The sequence below is a fragment of the Pelodiscus sinensis genome, chromosome 5, assembly GCF_049634645.1.
Source record: "Pelodiscus sinensis isolate JC-2024 chromosome 5, ASM4963464v1, whole genome shotgun sequence".
NCBI lineage: Eukaryota > Metazoa > Chordata > Testudines > Trionychidae > Pelodiscus > Pelodiscus sinensis.
This window is the reverse complement of record NC_134715.1, coordinates 28661892-28680359: the sequence shown is the minus strand read 5'-3', so window position 1 is coordinate 28680359 and position 18468 is coordinate 28661892. Positions and strand designations below refer to the sequence as shown.

At 41.9% G+C, this 18468-nt stretch overlaps 1 long non-coding RNA gene across 1 annotated transcript in view; it reads right to left on the bottom strand.

Moving 5' to 3' along the window:
* Nucleotides 1–202: 202 nt before the first annotated feature.
* LOC142829403 (uncharacterized) overlaps nucleotides 203–18468 on the bottom strand; it is a 56281-nt gene continuing 38015 nt past the window's right edge. Inside the window, exons 3-4 of the long non-coding RNA XR_012903799.1 lie at nucleotides 5728–5915; nucleotides 203–299 (exon numbers count right to left, since the gene is read on the bottom strand). This is a non-coding gene — a long non-coding RNA (uncharacterized LOC142829403). The remainder of the gene's footprint in view (nucleotides 300–5727; nucleotides 5916–18468) is intronic.

Sequence of the window (18468 nt, the reverse complement as noted above, 5' to 3'; positions counted from 1 at the left end):
ATTGTTTGTAGAGAATTTAGTAAAACATTGTTTAGAAATAAAAAGTTCTGGTTATTAATTACTATTATCCCCTGCCTTATCTCTGGGCATCATCACAGATTGTTTCTCTCCTCTGCAGTTTTCCTCTCTAACTATTTGTAAATGTTTATTCTTTTGCAAAGTGAAGGTGACAGATTTTATTTATTTATATATTTTGGCTAGAGGAAATTGTTCTCATTGCTGTTTCTTAACAGGTTTTTCTAAGCTTGGCTATTTGATTTATGTTTCATCCACTTGAAATTTAAGTTGATTGGTATAACCTAGAAAGAGAAGACACATTGCTGTGTTATTTTATGTTCCATATGACACTCTCCTAGCACCATCACCTCTCAAAAATATTCTGTACATATCAGGTTTTCAGTTAGTCTTATTTGGAGAATTTTGAAAACTCTGCCTTCCTTTACTTGCACACAGTAGGTGGCCTACATAGATCAACACGGGTACTTTTAAGCTTTAGAAGTAAAAAATATTTTTGATCTGAAAATCTCTGATAATAGCAGTTTGTGATTTGGAGGCAAGGGTAGCAGTTAAACTGTGAGATAGATTAATCTAGAAAATACCAGTTAGAAAATTATTTTTATTATTTTCAGTGAATAAGGGCAACTCAGGTTTTTCCCTGCAGTTGAACTCATCATCAACAGAGGGCAGTGCAGGATGAAAAAGTAATCACAGCCAACCTATTCTGTTTGTTGCTTTAGGTACCTATTTTATCTAACATACTTTGAAAATGACTCTTTCATCTTGAAAACAAGGAATCTGCAATTCTGACCATATGTGTGAGATGCTGCCACCACCCTCTTGTCATCATCTTTCTGCACCAGTCGCAGTCCAACAATTTTCAGTTGTACTCTATGTATGTTTGTGTGCTGACAAAGGAGGAAGGGGGCAAAGGGCTGGAGGAATAAAGGCTTTCCTTTTAGGAGAAAGTTGCTAGTCACATTCATTTCCAAGGAAAGTGTCTTGCCATTATTCCCTGTCTGCAGCCACTCTCAGCAGCAGGTACTGTATATCACTGTTAGTTCTTCTTGGGTGTAGCACCAAATTCTATTAGTGAAAACAAATGCACAGGACTTTCCCAGGTATAAAAATGCACCCACCAGTACAAACCACCCCATGAATGTTCATGTTTATCTTCACTGATACAGCAAGTTCCATCTGTTGTTTATGGGGCAAGAGGCAAAGAGCAAGCATCTGCCTGGGAAGAAGGCTGGGAAAGAATTTGTGGGGCTGGATGACAGGGATAAGGGCTTCTTCACCAGAGCAGCCTGTCTACCCCTCATAGGCTGTGGTTTAACTCCCCTCCCACCCTTTAGTTTTTAATAATCCATCCCTGTTGCTGAAGTCATTCCCAAAATGGCCAGAAGGCTCACTAGAGAGCAACACAAGGCACTACCTTCTCCTCTCTACCCAGCAGCTGAGCTCACCGACTTCATCGTTAACCTGCTATAGCACTTCTGTTTAAAGCTGAAAACATCCCCACCAGTGATGCTGCCAAGTACACTTGGGTTCCAGCTACAAGTATTCCCTCCTGCAGATGTATCAGCACAGCAATTCAGTAGCGCATTCTCCCAGGAGGTGATGAGACTGGTTGGGACAGTAAATAATTAGCTTTTCTGCCTTTGGCTATAGAAATGATTATGAATTTTTAAGCACAGTGAGTGATTGAAGTCATTTCTATTTGCTTTTTTCTAGTCACATTGCAAACGTTAGCTTCGAGAAGGAAAATATCCTTAGAGCAGGTTGATATGCTGGTAGAAAAACATTAAAGTGCAAAGGGAGCTAAGGCAGGTAACAAGTCAATGAGCATTTGGAGTCAGGGAGGAAGTCATGATGAAAGGAGACTTCATAATAAAGGAGAATCTTGTTTGCTCAGGCTTTATTTGATAATGGATGATTCCCCAAGCAGGTTGGTAATACAGGTAGGACCTTCCTGGTCCGGCATCCTCAGGACCTAACCGGTCCCAGATGAGGGATTTTGCGACAGGGGAGGTTATTTCTGGACCCCTGCCACTGGCCCGTTGGCCCAGCCTGTTGACCTTCTGGCCAGCTTCCCACTTCCTGCTGGCCCCACTGTCTTGCTGACACTGCTGGGCAGCCACCGCTGCTGTGTCTCCCAGCCCCGCCGTCAACTCACTGCAGGCAGCCCACTTCCCTGCCGGCCCCTTTCCACTGGCCCTCCACTGGGACTTTCTGGTCCTGCAACATCTGTGCTGGTCTATGGATTTTGCCAGACTAGAGAATCCCCGTTAAAAGAGTTTCAACCTGTATTATCTCCTGGGAAGTTATTTTTGAGGGGGAGGTCAGGTTGTGGCAGAAGTCACTTTATTTAATTAGTTATTTATTTAGTTTTAGTTTTAAAAATGTATATCTTGAATTTTTTTAAATAAAATGCCACTAAAAAGTACTGAATTGACAGCAGTAGAGACTTGAGATCTCTATTTAGACAGAGACCCAAGCAGCACCATCTCCCCCATGTTCCTCTCAGTTCTAATCTGGATTGGCTTTTTCTATGCATAAGGTTTTCAGATCAATTCGACTCTTGGTCTCTTTGCTGAGATTGCCAACAAGGGGGCTAATGCGTAGCCCCGAGCACAGCAGCTGGGATATTACTAACAGCTTTATTACATGGACACCTGTCAACTAAGACCTGAAAAGGGCCCACTAATGTATTTCACATGGACCACCAAGTAGCCTTCGGATGGGAATGACTTTCAATTACTACCAGTCTGGGCCAATTCAAAGCAATGGCTTTTTAACATATTGTGCAGCTGGTAACTTCTCTGTTCTGGTTGTTTACCATCTTCCAGCAATCCATGCCTTCAGCAACTCCTAGACTAGACTTGTGTGTTGCCCTTTATTTGGGGCCACCCTTCAACATTAGGCTACTGTAATTGCAGATTAGAGAAGAATTACCGGTCATTGAGGATTTTCACCTGCAGCCTGCAACCCATAATCTGACTATTCATTATTAGGGGAAGGCCTGATCTGACGGTCTTGAGCCAAAGCCCACTGAAGTCAATTAGAGAATTTCTACTGACATGAATGCATTTTAGATCAGGATCCGAGTATACTTCCTGATCTTACATATACACCTCAGATCTGTTGACTTTTGTCCCATCTTGTCCGTCAAGACAATCATTATTAACTAATTATAAATTAATGAATGCTATATGAAAATGTTCCAAACATTCCGTGTTCATCTACTATATTGTTGACTGTTTACTCTCACAATTTGCTAGGTGTCTTTAAGCAGCTTCTATAATCTGCTGTGCTCCTGATTTTAATTGCACTTCCAGCTTTTCACCTTTACCCATCAATTGGCTGCACCAATGGGAATCTTTCTTACATAAAAATTTATCAGTGAAAACCTCTGTTCATCTTGAAGCCCTAGCAGCTATCATTCTGTAAGCAGAACAGCAAAACAAACCATGACACCAGCTCTGGAAGTGAACTGAAGAGTCTGTTAAATCCACATATAGTTAACTTGAATTTGCAGCATTTTGAAGGTGGCACTCTGGACACAGAACATTTGGTCCAATGCTCTGGCATTATGGTCACCCTATCACATAGCTCATATACTACTTTTGTTTGTTGGAAAGATTGGCTTGACTTGTGATTGCATATTGGGCTTTCTAAAATATCATGACTGTCAGCTGCAGTAATTTCTTCTAAGTCCTGGTAAAGGAAGTCTGAAAAAGATCGCTCCTGTGGGGAGAATTTTCTTGCATCTATCATGCTGAGGAAAGCTAAAAGACTGAACTTTACAAAAAGAAGCAGAAGCTTGTACTAAACAAAGAAACATCATTTCAAACTTACAGTCAAACCAAGTGTGATTCCCAAAATGATTTGTTTAAAGGCAACTCAGTGCAGAAGTGTTCTGCAGAAAAAAGGTTTTTTTCCTTATCATTAAAATGGGACAGTGGTGACCACTAGTGGATGGGTAGGATCCTGATAACTCACTCTTACACCCAAACATTTTCTCTCTCAGAATTTTCTGATTTATAACCATGTGTAAATGACTCACATAATAGCACTTATTATAAGCTGTTTTCCGCAGCAGACAGTCCTAAGCACGCGCTTCAGCCTCATGGTGTCACTTCACTGGCACAGAAAGCCACCCTAATTCTAGTGGAACCAGGCCCCAGACAATCTCCCCTATATAAAGGCAAGGAACTGGAACAGCAGCACAGACAGACTCAGGAACAGGGTTGACAAAGGGCATCTTTCATATCCCTCATACTCAACTTTGCTGGGCACTGCTTGGACACACCTGACAGGCCGTTCCAAACATTGTTTCACCTGCATGAGCCCTTGGCATCAAGAAATCTCTGTTCTCTGCCCTCCAGAATTTTCTGTGGCATATCTGACAGCTTACATTGCAGTCATACTTATTTTAAAAAATGGCAAAGACAAATGGCTTCCCATATTGCTCTTCACTAGCAGTGCTGTCTCCTTCACAAAATGCTTATATACATGTTCCAGTCAGGCATCAAATGTTAAACTTTTCTCACTTCCCTTTATTTCTATAACTATTTATGGCCTGATGCCTGGGCCATTCCTAGGTGGCTGTGGGGCCTTGGGCACCCGCTTCTCCAGTGGTCTGGGCGTGTGGCCCCGGGCAATCATCCAAGCCACTCCCCTTGCCTGAAGCCTCCTTCCTTAAGCGATACAAGCTGGGGAGATTACTGGAGGATCTGGCGGGGGGTGGCAATCTGCCTGGTTAAAGGCTACAACATTAAGCAGAGCCATGCTGTCCATAAGACGGTTCGGGGCAACTACCACAGGCCCCACACTTTGGGGGGCTCCATGACAGCCACTTCAACCTTCCTATGGATGCGGCCAAGGGTGACGCGGGGAATTACTGGGGAGCCTGGGAGAGGGCAGCAGCAGGGGTTGTTCCCTCCACTCCCATGGGAATGGGAGTCGGAGAGACTGAGCAGCTTGCTCTGCCCTTCCCTGCCACCTTTTTCCAGCTCACTGTGCTCCACTTCACCATGGCGGCAGGAAGCAGAGAACCCTGGGGAAAGGGCACTCTGCTTTCTGCTGCCATGGTGAAGGTAACAGTGTTGATGTAATATATTTAGATTTCTGAAAGGCACTTGACTTGGTACCATATGATATTCTGATTAAAAATTAGAATGGTAAATTAACATGACACATATTACACGAATTAAAGCCTGGCTTGCTGATAGGTCTCAAAATGTAACTGTAAATGGGGAACCATCTCTAAGTCTATTTAGCTTAACAAAAAGAAAGTTAAGGGGTGGTGATTATACTCGAGAACTAACTGCATGGGACACAAATATTTACTAACCAGATCTTCAAGTTAGAAGAAATTGGAAGAATCTGGTGGCTAGAAGTTGTAGCTAGACAAATTCAGATGGGAAACAAGGCATAAATATGTAATAGTGGGAGTCGTTTAACCATTCAAACAATTTACCAAGAGTCATGGTGGAGTCTCCATTGCTGACATTTTAAAAATCAAGATTGAATGTTTTTCTAAAAAAATATGTGGTAGAAATTTTTGGAGGGTGGGAGGAAGTCTTATGGCCTGTGTTATATAGGAGGTCACACCATGATCACAGTGGTTCTCTTCTGGCCTTGAAATCTATGAATAAGCTTGTGATTTTTGTTTGTAATGTATTCAGAAAAGCTAGATACAGACTCCAGCGTCCAAAGATTTCCTACCTTTTGGGCAGACTGAGATCCCAGGAGTTGTCCTAGAAAACATGATGAGTGAGTTGGTCAGATTACAGTCTGTTGCCCAGGACCTTCCTTGGCTGCAGTAATTCACTTCAACTTGTTGATCCCAGTGTCTGCAGTCACTTGGGTAAGTCACACCAATGGTATCTTCCACCCGCTGGCTCCCTGGGTTGCTATGGGCACAGGGAGAGAGGAGCGAGTTCCATTTTGTCTGCTGCAGAGTTCCTTTAAATTATTGGGGGGAGGAGGGGAATGGGCCACATTCATCCAGGGGGTAAGATCACTGGCTAGAGTGTGGTGACAACAAGGGTTAATTTTGGCCCAGTGATTTTAGCATGCTTTCTGCTATATGTTTGCATTACTTGAGACTGGATGGGAGAAAAATTACTCACAGTGTCTTTCAAACACCACAATAGAGAGCAGGGCCTGAGAGCTGTAAAGAATGGGTTCTTACACCCACGGAACCAGAGAGAGCAATAACAGAGAGAGAGAGAGAGAGAAATAACAGAGAGAGAGCCTTATACAGAAGGGGGAATGTTAAGTGTAGCTAAACCAAACATTTCTTTCCCTTTCCTTTGGGTTAAGATTCTTTCCCATGGAAACTAAGGTTGTGCCCCTACATGTTCAGCCTGGGGAGAGATGCTTTGATGTGAAAGAGGATCATGGTAAAGTACCGGATGCAGAAGCCAATGTGAAAACAAGAGGAACTTCCAGAAGCAGGAAAGAGCATTGTCCCAGAGCAGGCTTATTTCATTCCCTCTCAGTCGTCATTCAGACTGTCTGGTTAGTTTCCTCCTGCTGGTCACTTTGCTGTGAGCAGAGCCCTATATTAACCATGGGGCAAAAGTTGATACAGTTGATAAGTCTGGCAAAGTGAAAATATCAGATTTCATGGTGTGACCTAGATAAAAACTCTGGATACTAGGAGCCAAATTCTGCTCTCAGACAAGCTACAGAGCAACCAGATCTATTTCAGTGAAGCTATTGTGGCGTAACTGTGAGCACAATTTGGCCTAATATGTTGTATGAAAGATACAAGGAAAAACAGACATATGATACTTGCTGGTACATGAAACCTACAATGTCAAAGTGGCAGTTTGGGGCTCATGGAGACCCTATCCAAAAGGCAGGCTAATTTGTGGAGACTCTTTCTTCAGTTTGCCAATGTCTGTGTCATAGTAGGATCTACTACTGTCTGAGTGCAATGACCACTGACCTAGCCTAGCTTAGTGGTTCTCAACCATTCCAGACTACTGTACGCTTTTCAGGTGTCTGATTTGTCTTGCGTCTCCCTGTGGTGCTCCTCACCTAGAAACTTACTTATTTACTTACACAGACATAAAAATAAAAACAATTACTGAAATATTGCTAACTTTCTCATGTTTATTATATATTTATAAAATAAATTGGTTGAAATATAAACACTGCATTTACACTTCAAGGGATAATATATAGAGCAGTATAAACAAGTCATGGTATGAAATTTTGTATGGACATCACTAGAGCTTTTTATGTAGCCCGTTGTAAAATTGGCAAATATCTAGATGAGTTGAGGTATCCCTGGAAGACCTTTGTGTACCCTGGTTCAGAACCACTAGCCTCACTAACCCTAGTCTTAAGTGAAAAGGAATGTACTCTCTGTGGGCCTGCTCTGGGAATATTCCCAACACTAAGTCGTCTTCTTCTGTCTGATCATCACATGGTAACAAGGTTCTTTCCTCCACACCTTCTTCTTTCTAATCTCAAACAGTCCTTGGCTCAAGGCAGTGCAAGGACTGCAATTCCATGGTGTGCAAGCAGGGTTATCACCTACACACTCACATTCAGGGTGGGCTGAAGCTGTGGAGGAAAGGAGTTGACAGTTCTCCCAGACCAGATGCCGTTTACTGTAATGATGTTTGATATGTTTGGTCTATCCAGTCCAGAGGAGTTGCCAACCTGGAGCAGGCTAGGAGGGAGCATGGGCTGAAGAAGCAGCAGGCCATCTTGCAGCCAGCTGGAAAGAAGTTGCACTTTTAACGCTGTTTCTCTCTAGCCTCCTGCTACCCAGTCAGGCCTTCTGAGAGACAGGACAAAGGACACAGTTGCCCTGGAGCCCGACAATTCTACCGTTACCATGGGAGAGGTTGGAGCCCTGAATTCTTTAAATTGCCACTACTGCACCGTACATTCATTGAGACTCTGGGGCTGCAGGGTAGGGGTGGGGGCGCTCCAGGTGGTGCAGAGGGCTCTGCCTGAGGCCCCACCCCTTTTAGAAGCACAGAACCAGTCCCCCCCACCACCACCACCTTGCCCAGGGGCCCGTGCACGCCATCGGCTCCTCTGTACGTAGCTGCCTCTTGCTCAGTCATCCATCCCACAAGGGTCGCTCACCTCTACATATTGAGCGGGAGCTGGCCCTGCAGGGAAAGGCCTGGGGAATGGCTGGATCAGCACTGAGCTGGAGGCTAGAGCTGGCTGCATAAGGCACCATGACATTTGGGGCAAATTGGTGCCCCACATTTCACAGTACTCTACATGGTCGTGTGTTGTGCCTGTCAGTAGAGATGGACTTGTGGGCAAGAAATGGAAGTTCTCTGAGACCCTCCTCTCTTGGGCCTCCATGCAGATAGATTCTTGTCACAGTAAGTCTCCAAATCAACTCTTCAGTCACAGCGGAGTATCGGCCAAGAATATTTCTTTTCATTTAACTTAACTTGTCTAATTTCTCAAGTTTACTTGTATATGAAAATTTCCCCTTACTAGTTATTCTAAGGAAACTGCTATGCGAGGTCAGATATTGTTTGTTCCAGAATGTCTACACAGCCTGAGTTAGGATTTCAAAGCTGAGCCCACTAGTCATGCAAAAGTACATTATCATTTTCTATACTCACTGAACTGTGGTGACTTGTCAAGGATGTAATAGAAGACCTGTCAGCACTTCCACTACAAAGCTTTATTTGTGGAGGTTTAAAACTTTTATAAGCTGCGTCCCAGAGTGAAATCTGGCAGAAAACTTCGCAGTTGGAACTATTTTTTTAAATTGATCTATTTATTAAGATGTATGAATTAAAGTTATTTCAGCGATAACTGTAGGGGTCTTCCTCTGAACTCTCAAATTAATACCCCATAATACATTTATTACAGGGTTAGCATGAAATACCTTCATGTTGTTATTGTTATTATTACGATACATGCTCACCATTCCCTCACCCTAATATTATAAACCCTACTTCTCTGCCTACTCTTTTCTGCACTTTCTGTGCAAATACCCACACCAGCATTCCATCTGGCTACAGAAATCCACAACTCTGGCTGAAACCACTGGAAATCATGAGTACTTAGCACTTCTTGTGATTAGGTCCTATGTGGCCAACCTTTTCAGAAGTCTCCACTAGTTCTGCTTAACTTCATTTCTGAGGGTCTAGCTGAGACATATGAGGGGTTTCAAAATGAGCATCCAGAGTTTGAGGCTTCCTTTGAAAAGTCATTTGTAAACTCTCTCTGCCTGCGCTTCTCTGTCTGTAAAATGGGGGAAGTAATATCTTTCAACCTCACAAGAGTGCTCCAAAGCTTAATGTTATTAATGAACATTGAGATTCCCATATGGAAGACATTAGAAAAATAAACATATTCGTATAGTGCCAAAGCCTGAGGTCTTACTCAGGTTTTACACAGCCCTTATTCTGGCAAGCTTCCGTTGCCTGAAATAAAAGTCAAGTAAAAACAGTGAAGACCTCAGAATTTTGTCTATATTGATGAGTCAGTATTATGCATATTTTCCACTTTTGGACATAAAAACATACTTTGCCAGTCTAATTGTTAAGGGCTTAATTGTAAGCTGTTTGCTCAAATCACTGAGGAGTTTCTGACAGTAGTTCTATCCAAGTCAAAAAGACTACTCGTGAGTACTTGCTCACTAATCAACATAATCTGTTCCCATTAGTAATAATTTTAAAATAAGATGAGAAAGATGAGGCCAGGAGGTAGATTCAGTTCTTCTTTTACCTGAGCTTTCTGTTCTTTAATCTCTTTATCAAGGAAACTGCATTCTAACATGCCTCAGGGTACAAGAAACAACAGAAGGTGACAAAATGGCTGCTCATTATTGCATGACAGGTGAGCCATCCACTAGCTGTTATCTATGTTATTGGGACATATCATTTGAGGGCTGCATCTGAAAACACCTCAAGCCACAAAATGCACTAATGTAAAAATGTCATGATGTGACATGTTTGTCTCTATTTCTATTTGAGTTTAATACAATTTACAGTTACAAAAATGTAATGAAGAGCATCTGTGCAGCACATCTTAAGTGATACTTGTGCCACATTCTCATTAAGGTTCTGCTAGTATCACTGGACAAGAGTCGGCAACACTTACTCAAACTGCATAGCCATTACTCATAGACTAAAATCAGTTCACTCATTTTAATGCTAATATTGAGCCTTCTCTTAATATCCACGGTTTTGAATTAAATACCATATGTCATATCATTTAAGTGGGATGGAAGCATGCTCTCATTGTCAAGTTAATGGGACACACATGAGGATGTGAGGTGTAGGCTATTCTAGTGAACAAACAGTGTCTTAACCTTTAAAGAGGACCACACAAACATACTCTACCAAATGCCTCATTATCATTTCTTTTCACATAATAGCTAGATCAGATGGGACACTGTTCAGGAACTCAGAAAGAGAGATGCAGTGAGTGGAGAAGAAGGTTCTACTGGTCTCCTGAGGCCCTTACTCAAGCAAAAGCCTCATTGACTTCATCTCCTTAAGAGTCTGAACATTAGCTTTTGCCTGTAGATTTTAATAGCTGCAATAAGGTCATTACTGTGAAATGAAGTCTGATATATTTACTTTTTACATCTTGACTCCATGAAAACACTTCAACACAATGTGTATTTATGGAACCGAGAGAAGCAGTGGCAGTTAAGGCTCAGAAGAATTGATGGTGTTGTAGGTCGCATGCCACCCTCACATCTACTGGGATATTAGTCAGGGGGAAAAGGGTGTCAAAAGCAAGCATTTTAGAGGAAGAAGGGAAGAAAAAGGGGTTTCCTTCTCCTTTCAGGATGAAAACCTGGTACACTTTACAGTAAAGGGCAGCAAACGAAAGAACAAGCATTCTTCCCTCTGATCTCTTAACCAGTCTCTCCTTCTCTCAACCTTTTCCTCTCCAGGTAGCCTTCCACACACAAAGTCACCACCAATTTGCCCACACCCTCATCCACCATTTGATTCCAACTCCATTTTGCACTCAACCTCTCAACCCAAACATTTTCCCCAGATCCCATTTCGTGCCTTCTCAGCTATTCCCAAATTAACTCCCCCCTCACACCTGCCCACACAAACATGTACCTGAGATTTCCCCCCTTTTCCAACTCAGCGTTTTCACAGCTTATAACCATCGCCCCAACTGGGGGACATTTCCCTGCCTGGCAGCCCCAGACTCAGAACACCATGATGACTTCTCTCTCTCTCTCTCTCTCACCCCAGAGGACAGCTCTTCCTCCTCCTAACTGACTCTCATCAATGCTGGGCTTAAAGTCCCCTGCCCTCTTCTCTCTTAAGAAACTCCATGCTCAGTTCAGAATCCACCCTATCACATCTGGTTTAAAGCCTTTCTTCCCTCCAGGCTGTGAGTTCTATGCTGCATTTCTTATAGGTACAGCACAGACTCCTGCTCCTAGTTTTAGCACCAACTAATAGATCAACATTCTTTTCAAGTTTGCGAGACAAATGAAGATATTTAAGAACTAAATACCCTGACCAAAAAGGAGAGGAGACAGGATGTAATAAGCAGAAAGGGACACAGTATATTCTTTCAGCTGTTTATTTATTGGTTACTCTATTTGCAGGGCTGTATTTCCATTTTGGGAGCCAAATTCTGCCTTTGGACACAAGCCCACAACTCCTATTACTTACAACTGTGTATATGAAAACAGATTTTGTCCTATAGGTTTTAAATTAATTACCAGTGGAAATACATGGGCACTTCTCACTTTCCTTTGATTTTAGGGATTTATAATAGTGAGAATAGAAGTCTCTGTGTGATTCAATTAAACTCTTGAGAAAAAAGTCAAACTGAGATCTCCACCCTTGTGCTTTCTATTTACCTCTGTTTACTTTCAGAAGGTGTGTCTGTGAGATCAAAGAGCTAACAGTTATTGTACAGTAGCTCTCCATTTTAAATGCAGAAGCTGCAGGAAATAGAATGGTCTCTTTGTTCATTTGGTTGGATTTTACAGCTGGAATCAATGTGAGTCCTGAAACTACCAAGGCTCATGTTATTTTTATTTTATACAAGCAAAAAACTGTTTTGTGAGGGAGTGGTAAGTTAAGTGTCCTAGAGGAAGAGAGGTTTTCAGTTACACACACACTGCTTTGCGAATGCCCTTCATTAGCTTTCATCTCTGTTACATTCCTGGGTGTGTTAGATTGTGGTCAAGTCAGTCCATCATTCTGGAGAGATCAGAATAATGCCAACATTTTGTGAGAAACATTGACTATAAAAACATTAAGTAGAAAAGACTGCACAGAATTGAACAGGCAATTCAGGCCCTGACACAAAGGGTGGTCATTTGCTTGTTGAATGTAAGGGGCAAATAAATTATTTCTCTCCCCTCTGCCCAGGTTTTCAGAAATTTGATACTTCAAAATCTGCAATCTTTTCAAATTTGACATTTCAAAATTCAAAAGATGTTGACAGCTCAAAAAAGGAGGGAAGGGGGCGGAGAAGAGAAATAGTTTCAAGTATTTTGTCTCAAATTTTCCCATATATTTTTCAAATTTCAAAATATTACTGAAATTTCAAGAATTTAAAAGTTGTGACCAGCTTTTGTGGTAGAGAAGCCTGGGTGAGACATCTGCAGAGTGGAGGAAAAAGGGAGAGAAGGAAGATTATTTAAAACTTTAACTAGAATGAGAATAAATCCCAGTGATCCAGAATAGCAAGACACTAGGCACACTGTGTCTACACTGGCCATTTGAATTTCCGCAAGAACACTGAAGATCTCATGAAAGATCGTCAGTGTTCTTGCGGAAATACTGTGCTGCTCCCATTCGGGCAAAAGCCCTCTTGTGCAAATCATTTGCGCAAGAGGGCCAGTATAAACAGCACAGTACTGTTTTCCGCAAAAAAGCCCCAATCGCGAAAATGGTGATCGGGGCTTTTTTGTGGAAAACTGCATCTAGATTGGCCATGGACGCTTTTCCGCAAGAAGTGCTTTTGCGGAAAAGCATCCTGCCAATCTAGACGCAATTTTTCAGAAAATGCTTTTAACGGAAAACTTTTCCGTTAAAAGCATTTCCGGAAAATCATGCCAGTGTAGACGAAGCCTAGTTGTTTTGTTTCCAAAGCTTATAGTCTGTTTGGGTTGGATCTATTTGAAGACATTAACCCAGAGTAACATAAGTTATTGAAATCTTGCCATATGACACTAATTTTAGACTCTTCCAGTGAGGAAAGTATTCTCCCCCTCTCCCTCTTTTTGGTTGTTATTTTTTAACTCAGTGTGGTAATATCATGCAAAAGAGACTGACAACAACGGGCCAGACCCTCAGCTGATGTAAATCAGGCCAGTTTCATGGAAGTTGATGGAGCTACCAGCGTTTACATCGGAGGAGAATCTGGTGCAAGAGAGGGGCATTAGTGTCTCTTCTGGTGAAGATTTAACATCAAGGCTTAATTGTTCTGTGTTGTCTATGTCACGCAGAGCGCAAAAAGAAAAAAAAAAAAACCCAAACAAACAAAATTGCACTGTGTGTCAAGGAAAAACTGGAACAATCCATGAAAACAGAAGTGATATTATGCTGCCCTTATGTCTCTGCCTTCGTATCAATAAGCATGTTAAGCATGCACATTGCACATATAGGTGGAAAAATGTGAAGGTAGTTAATAAAAATTGTGGTATGACTAAAGGCATAGTGTTTATACCCTATTCTTCACTATGAATGGGGAAAGAGGTACTATGAGACCATACTGTAAAGCAGCTTGGGATGCTGTGTCTAATGCAATTCCATGTGCAGCACGGTGTAGTTGTGACCGACCTCTTAAGATGCTAGTAATAAAATACACTAGATGTCATATTAGAGACTTTAGAACGTGATTTTTGCCACTGAGTTCAATGAGATCAGGATCATGCCCTTACACCTGTGGAACAGCTGCTTAAAGGAACCATATGCATCCATAAGGATCACAGGACTAAAGTTGTGCTCTGTGGCCTGCGTTCCACATGTTTTACTTCAATAGACATATCAGAATGATTAAATGACAATAGGGTTTTATGGACTATAGTTACAAAACAATTGTCTGCTCTCATCTTCTTCTTCCCTGCCCTTTTTTAGCTTCATAGCCCCCATCCAGCTGAATAGCTTTTGCACATGATTTTGTTTCCAGTGCCAATTAGGCAACGGATAGCACATTTCCTTGCTGAGCCAACATGACAAAAATAACTGAAGCTTTAATGTATCTACTGTCTTCCTGCTCTACTCTTCGGGAGTAATGGGTTTGATTCTCCTCTGCCTCACACTGCAGCAAATTGGGAATAACTCAATTGGATTCAGCAGGACTAAACTGATGTAAAATTGGTGTCAATGGGAAGAGAATCACCCAGGATTGCCAACTCCTGAGATTTTAATCACCAGTCTCATGGTGTTTGGTGATTATATGAAAATTTCAGGTTGTATTAAAAAATAACTTTCTAGCCCTCATGATCACACAAAAATGCTTGAAACTGGGACCCTAGAGCACATGGAAGACTCAAGCAACAAGAAAGAACCGAACATTAAATAAAAACTTTTGATTTTTAAGGGGCCTGACTCATGATAGTTGAATGTTTGGAGTTTGCAACACAGATCACCCTCACTGGGCTTAGTTTTTCTGAGATGTTCTAATTTGTACCACAGACACAGGCTCCTCTATGAATCCTACACTAATGGAGGATTGTTGATGCAGAGCTCTGCTGTGTCACCCCTCCCTGCTTTAATACAATACCTCTCCCCATCTTCCTGTCCAGTTTGTTCCATTTTATATTGTTGCACATTGTACTAGCTCATGCCTTTAAAATGTAAACTCTCTTGAGCATGGACACTGATATTTGATCAGTTTAATAATCCTACTCCACGAAGTTATTCACATCTACCCCACTACACAGATTTGTAAAAATAACTATTAAATATGGGCCACAAGCAGAAGTTTCTGTGTGCACATTTGTAACTGACTGAAGTGACTATTGTTTGTATTACAGTAACACCTTGAGGCCCTAACAAAATTGGGGTTCCATTGTTTAGGCATCGTACAGTCATTGAGTAGAAAGCAGTTCAAAAAGACTTTAACTTAGCAGAAGCACACCTATATCTCCTTGAACCCTGCTGATTGACTTCTACTGTCTTCTTACTGCTTCTTCTCACTCTCAGCATGCATAACTGCATTCCTGTTCCTCACTCATCTCTTCTCTTACTAACTGGATGCAGACTCTTGCTGTTACCATCTGCTGACCATCTGATACCAGATCTTTGCACCACACAGATCTCTCACTTGAGCTGCTTGCTGTGGTTATGGACAGTAGTCTGCTAGTTTGTGGATCTTCAGTAGTCAGAAGTAAGGGATGTTTACCCTTCCAAGGATAAATACAGTCTCTTCCTTATATCCTTTCCATCTAACACAAAGAAATTAAACCCACTGATTGCTGATAATACTGAACATTCATGAACATATAATGGCATGTCAAGCTTCAAAATCTGCCCGATAGGGAAGTATTTTTTCACCTTGTGCAACCTTATTCGAAAGGGGACAGTCTGACTCTATACATGAAATGCTGCAAAATAAACGCTCCTTAGCATGAAGTCAATTATTTTGTGTTGGTTTGGTTTTGTGACTTCTTGCCTCAGACAACTTTCTGAGGCAAAAAACTAATAATACAGGATACCATGCCTCAGATTATATATTTTTCTCTGAACATAAGATCCTCCAGGGCAATTTTCTTACTAACTAAATATGCTACACTTCTAAGAGCTTACAAAACAGTGGTAAGAAAATGCAATAGCAGCCAGTTTTCTATGCTCTCTTTCTTCAGATGGAACCAGCTCACTCCCAAGCCTGCTGAGTTAAGCAAGAAATTGGAAAAAATCCCACTATGAACCCAAGCACAACTCCAGCATGTGACTTAGTGGGGAAAACTTATGCACTACAAGGGCTAGGTACTGCATTTTGTATTGTACTGATGCTTTTCTTGCACTGAAGAAGGTTGTTTGCAACAGGAAAAGTTGTGGAACCAGTTCAGACTTTTGCTTAGTAAACATATTTGTAACAAGAATCATAGAAATGTACATAAGAACAGCCATAATGGGTCAGACCAAAGGTCCGTGTAGCCTAGTATTCTGTCTTCTGACAATGGTCAATGCCAGGTGTCCCGTGAGGGAATGACCAGAACAAGTAATCATCAAGTGATCCATCTCCTGCCAGCCATTCCCAACTTCTGACAAACTGAGGCTAAGGCATCCTTGCCCATCCTGGCAAATAGCCATTGATGGACTGATCATCCATGAATTTATTTAGCTCTTTTGTGAACCCCGTTATAGTCTTAGCCTTCGCAATGTCCTCTGGCAAGGAGTTCCACAGGTTGACTGTGTGTTGTGTGAAGAAGTACTTCCTTTTATTTGTTTTAAATCTGCTACCTATTCATTTCATTTGGTGATCCCTAGTTTGTGTGTTCTGGGAAAGAATAAATAACTCTTCTTAATTTGTTTTCTCCACACCAGTCATGATTTTGTAGATCTCTATCAATCCCCCTTTTTCATCTCTTTCCTTTCATCGGGTCCCAAGCCAGGACTTGGTGGTGGGGTTGCCTGCCCCTAGATTGGCAGTACTCCCACCAAAACAGACCAAGCTTTTTTGGTATGGCTACCATTCCCCACAAAGCTCCCCTGGGTCTCTTCCTACCTGACTTTCTGTCTGACTCTAGTTCTGGGTTCTCCGTCTCTCCTCTCTTAGTTGTGTACCAGGCCAGCTAATCTGCCTGCACTGGTCTCTCCCTGGCTGGTGTCAGCATCCTGTTGTGCAGATGGTTCTTCCCCAGGAACTAGCCTGACACTCCTTTCTCCATCTGCAGTCAGGCCTGCAGTTGGAGCATACCCAGCAGAGTTGAGGCGGGTGGGGCTTTCTCAGCCAAGTGAACAGGGTTGACTCTTGCAGTCTCAGTGTAGGATTGGTACACTTTGTCAAAGTGCAATTTATTATTCCTTCCAAAATGTAGTACTTTGTGCTTGTCCTTATTGAATTTTGTACTATTTATTTCAAATCATTTTCCTAGTTTGTCAAGATCATTTTGAATTCTAATTCTGTCATCCATAACGCTGGCAGTCTTTCCCAGCTTGTTATCTGCAAACTATAGAAATGTACTTTCTGTGTCACTCTCAAAATCATGTATAAAGAGACTGAATAGACCTGGATGCAGGACAAGATTCCTGTGGGACCCCATTTGATATGCCCTTCCAGCTCGACTGTGAACCATTGATAACCACTTTCCGAGTACAATTTTCTAACCAGTTGTGCACACACCTAATAAGTGTGTGTAAGTTTGTCTAAATAAGTTTGTCTAAACTATATTTCCTAGAGGCCTTGTACTTCTTGTGCCAGTTAAAAAGAAAGCTGTGCATGTTAATAAGGCTGCTGCTGAGAATTTGATGGGAACAAGACTAACTAATCCACAAAGTAAATGCGCATATTTATATTATGACTGACATTTTCTTCTTAAGGGCTAAATCTTGCCCTCACCAGGGACTTCAATAGAGCCATCCTCCATTCCAGTAATTCTGCTGCTCAGGATAGGCTACCACATGATGGACCTGGGACACATGGTGGCACATACTTTAATACCGCTCTGAAAAGGAACAGGGGTGTCACAGCTGCTGGGAGCTGAGACAAGACTTTGGGGTTGTGACAGCGAGGTTTTCTTCTAGGGATTTCTTCTTCTTTTGTGCAGGATGAATAGATCTTGCTATGTTGTTGCTTTAGATTTTGTGTGAGGAAGAGGCTTCCCCTACCTCCTACTCTCCCCCAATAAACAAGTACAGCACTGGACCTAAATGGCCTATTGTTTAGCATTTTGTTTGGTAGATAATTACATGTTTCCTGTGTGTATGGCAAAAGGAGGTAGCAAGTATTTGCACACGCTGTGCAGGAAAACATGGATTGTGCTCTTGTATCTTGATACTGTAGTAAACTAACAAAAGCTGCTTCAACCAAAAAGCAGGGCAGAGCACAAGACTTCAGCACATAAACGATTAAGCCAATGCATAGGAAACGTGCTCTGAACTCCTACTTTCATCTACTAAGACCACATGCCTCAGATAACTAAGTACAAAAGTTGAGGATGAAGTGCCGGACTTTGCTCCCACAAATGGAGGTGTACAAATGGCACAGTGCTACGGTCTTTTGATCTCAGTCAAAAGATGGGGACAGAGATGGGGGAAGTTATGGGGACAGAGATGGGGGAAGTATTTTAAAGTCTGCAGCTCAAGATGGCAGAGATAATGTGCTACTGGGTTTCCTTTTTTTTTTTTTTTTTTTTACTGTGACCAGGAGAAGCAGCAGTGGCTCATGACCTTTATTCTTGGGCAGTTTACTGAAACACATAATACAGTATTTCAGAAGTGTTGGCAGATGGATAGTCTTCTAGGCTAATCTATGAATTGTTATAGACCAAACTTTCCAAGAGCACTGTGCAGAATTTTTGAA